The sequence below is a fragment of the Mandrillus leucophaeus genome, unplaced genomic scaffold, assembly GCF_000951045.1.
Source record: "Mandrillus leucophaeus isolate KB7577 unplaced genomic scaffold, Mleu.le_1.0 Scaffold399, whole genome shotgun sequence".
Taxonomy (NCBI): Eukaryota; Metazoa; Chordata; class Mammalia; order Primates; family Cercopithecidae; genus Mandrillus; species Mandrillus leucophaeus.
Genome location: NW_012104242.1, coordinates 965,374 through 969,269, shown reverse-complemented (window position 1 = coordinate 969,269; position 3,896 = coordinate 965,374). Strand labels below are relative to the sequence as shown.

At 49.4% G+C, this 3,896-nt stretch overlaps 1 long non-coding RNA gene and 1 pseudogene across 1 annotated transcript in view; both read right to left on the bottom strand.

Annotated features, from left to right (window-relative positions):
* LOC105547827 overlaps window positions 1-3,269 on the bottom strand; it is an 11,988-nt gene extending 8,719 nt beyond the window's left edge. Inside the window, exon 1 of the long non-coding RNA XR_001007282.1 lies at window positions 3,181-3,269. This is a non-coding gene — a long non-coding RNA (uncharacterized LOC105547827). The remainder of the gene's footprint in view (window positions 1-3,180) is intronic.
* A 193-nt stretch (window positions 3,270-3,462) lies between these two features.
* The window catches only part of LOC105547839, an 8,223-nt pseudogene continuing 7,789 nt past the window's right edge, over window positions 3,463-3,896 (bottom strand).

Sequence of the window (3,896 nt, the reverse complement as noted above, 5' to 3'; positions counted from 1 at the left end):
CCCTCACCCTCACCCTCCAGCCCTCACCCTCCATCCCTCACCCTCACCCTCCATCCCTCACCCTCCATCCCTCCTCCTACCCCTCCATCTCTGGTTACCTGCTTCTCATCTATGATGCTGCCCTGGTCATTGCAGCATTAGCAGTCCCTGAGACTCAGTAGCTACTCAGTGAATATTTGTTTAACCAATGGGCAAAGGAATAGTCCTAAACCATTAGAAATAAATTTCTGAGCAGTGTGGCTACACAATGGAGAAGTGGTGTTTATTCTTTCACAGGAAATGCTTGGGGATAAAAGAAAATGTTCACCTGTAATCCCAGCATTTTTGGGAAGCCAAGGCAGGTAGATCACTTGAGGTCAGGAGTTCGAGACCAGCCTGACCAACATGGTAAAACCCTGTCTCTACCAAAAAAAAAAAGAAAAAGAAAAAAGAAAACAAAAATTAGCCCGGCATCATGGTGTATCCCTGCATCATGGTGTATCCCTGTAATCCCAGCTACTCGGGAGGCTGAGGCAAGAGAATCACTTGAACTCGGTAGGCGCAGGCTGCAGTGAGCCAAGATTGCGCCACTGCACTCCAGCCTGGACGACAGAGGGAGACACCCCCCCCAGACAAAGAAAAGAATGTTCTCAGATACCAGCTGAAATGTAGGCCTTTGCTAGAGAAATACACTTGCTGTATTTGTTCAATAGAGATTTTGTTCCAAGATCACTGCCCTCGCTGCCTCTGCCCTTGGGGCCTGACCATTTCTTTGGGATGACAGTAGTGTCAGCTGAAAATTGTATGATGTGATGAAGCTCAACAGAGCTACAAACAGAGTGCTAACAATAGGGCCCAGAAGGAAAACCAACTGCCTAAAAGACTTTAATGGTTGACATTTGGGCTGTAACTTGAAAAATAAGCGAGATTCTCACAGAAGTAGACATTGAAGTAGAGGAGGCACATTTGAGGCCAGGGGACTCACACCCATTAGGACCCAAGTGCTCAGGCTCCAAAAGAATGCCGCCCTCGACTTCCAGAGCAGCACAGCGTCTGGAGCTGAGGCACCTTTCCATTTCTTTGTATAGGACTGTCCACACTATGAACTGTGGACTTACCTGTCAACTGTGCAGTCTGGAGTGTAAAGTCTGTATTTTATTCAAGTGTAGACTATCAACTCCCTCAGTATCTTTAAAAATGCTCGGAAAATGAGTGTGATTGCAAGGTAAGGGTGTCTTAGGATAAGGCAGGAAAGGAAATATAAGGGACTGGGCTGAAGACAGGCTGGGACTAGCGTGTCAAGGGTCTTCCTTCCGCAGGAGAAATTGGACTTTATCCTCCTGGGCAGGCCACAGGGAGCCGGTGAAGGTCGCATTGCAGGAGGATGGCGATGAGGCTTTTTAAGGAAACGTGTGTTGGCACCGTGAGTAATGGACTGTAGCAGAGACCAACTGCGATGCTAACCAGCTGAGCGGTAACAACAGGCAAAACCACTGGGCGGAGGGGGAGAAGGAAAGAGCTTTTAGGTAGGATTGACAGAATTTGTAACCGCTTGACATGGGAAATGAGGGAGATCTGACCATGGTTTGAGAAATTTATGCTAAAGTTTTTAAAAATTGATCTTGTCTAAGTAGAAATGCCACGAAAATGTATTTCATGTTATAACCTCACATCTCAAGGTGAAAATGGATGTTTCTTCTCAAACACAGGTTTGAAAAAAAGAAGACCATGAGGGAACAAAAGGCCTAGTTTTGATTGTTGGAAAGGATTACACAATACGAAGACAAAATAAGAGATGTAATTCTTTTAGTTTCAGTTTTTTTCTTTTTCTTTTTTGAGACAGGCTCTCGCTCTGTCACCCAGGTTGGAATGCAGTGGCACAGTCACAGCTCACTGCAGCCTCCACCTCAAGAGATCCTCCCACCTCAGCCTCCCGAGTAGCTGGAACCACAGCCATGCACCACCATGCCTGGCTAATTTTTTATAATTTTTTTTTAAGAAATGGGACTTCGACACATTGCCCAGGCTGGTCTTAAACTCTTGGCCTTGGGCGATCTGCCCGCCTTGGCCTCCTAAATTGCTGGGATTACAGGCATGAGCCACTGAACCCATCCATTACTTTCTTTTGTAACAGATAAGACATACATGTCTGCTGGAATGTAGACATAGACAAAAAAGATAGAAGTTTAACCTACCAACCGGAAACGGTGGCTCATGCCTGTAATCCCAGCACTTTCAGAGGCCGAGGCAGGCGGATCACAAGGTCAGGAGATCAAGACCATCCATCTCTACTAAAAATACAAAAATTTAGCCGGGCGTGGTGGCACGTGGCTGTAGTCCCAGCTACTCGGGCGGCTGAGGCAGGAGAATTGCTTGAACCCAGGAGGCAGAGGTTGCAGTGAGCCGAGATTGTGCCACTGCACTCCAGCCTGGGTGACTGACAGAGGGAAGAGTCAGTCTCAAAAAAAAAAAAGTTTAACCTACCAATTTTGGGGCAGAATTCCTAGACTTATACCACATCAATGGGCCTAGCAATGTTAGGAATCAAGAGCAAGAGTAAACTCCTGTAGGTTATCCGTGGAGGTAAAGCAACCACACACCTAAGCAAGGACACTATCGCCTACTGGGCAGGGCACGTTGTCCAGGTAAGCAAGTTTTCTGAAATATGTACATGCTTTTAATATTAAAGGAAATCTGTCTTATGTGGTTAAATGTTCTTTAAAAACATTGCTATGAGTATAATTATTTAACTTGCAAATTTCCTTACAGCTAGGATGCAACAAGGTTTCACAAAGAAGGCAACCAACCTTGATGTCAATAAAGTCTACCCACTATGGGAAGTCGGAGAGGCTTTCTTCCAAAATGTAGAATTGTCAGCATTTGAACACTGAGTAGGAAAAATTATAAGCACAGGCTGGGTACAGTGGCTCCCATCTGTAATCCCAGATTTTGGGGGCCCGGGACCGCACTCCAAGCTCATAGTGCAGACCTGCATAGAGCAAGACCCTGTATCAAAAACCAAAATTAAAAAAGCAGTTGTAAGCACAGGTACACAGTTAACCATGAATATGGTATCCCTGAAAAGCCTTTTTAATGGGGGAACAAACCTAAAATTTGGAATAATTGATATATGTGTATGTGTAGCCAATCAGAGCAAAAACCAGGAAATCAGGCAGCAAGCTTAAGGGAAATGCAACATACTTTGTTTGGTTTCCTTTTCTTCCATAAAATTGATCGGGGTAGGTAAAGCATACTGCTATAGTTCGGAGTCGTCACCATCCTCAAGCAAATGACAGGAGTGTGAACGCCTCCCTGAGCTACCAAGAGCATCTGACTCGTTCCAACGTGGGCCCGACCCCAGCGCCTCTGGGAAACGTGGTGCTGGGGCCTTGGTCCCGGGTGTGGGTTGGTGGTTCGGGGCAGGGCCGGGGCCTTGATCCCAGGTGTGGGCTTGGGGATTCCGGGGCTGAACCCAGGCCTTGGTTACGAGTATGGGGCGGGGGTTCCGGGCAGGGCAGGGGCCTTGATCCCAGATGTGGGGTTGGGAGTTCGGGGCAGGGCCGGGGCCTGGGTCCCGGGTGCGGGGTGGGGAGTTCGGGGCAGGGCTGGGACCTTGATCCCAGGTGTGGGGTGGGAGTTCGGGGAAGCGCCGGGGCCTGGGTCCCGGGTGTGGGGTGGGAGTTCGGGGAAGCGCCGGGGCCTGGGTCCCGGGTGTGGGGTGGGAGTTCGGGGCAGGGCCGGGGCCTGGGTCCCGGGGGTGAGGTTCGGGGCAGAGTCCAGGTCTGGGTCCAGGGTCTGGGGATGGGCTAGGGCTGGGTCGCCGTCCGTCCTGGGCGGCAGACAGGAGTCTTTAACTGGCGCACGCGGTGCGGACCACCAGAGCCCAGCCCTCCGGAAGTCAGGGCCCGAACGGCCCG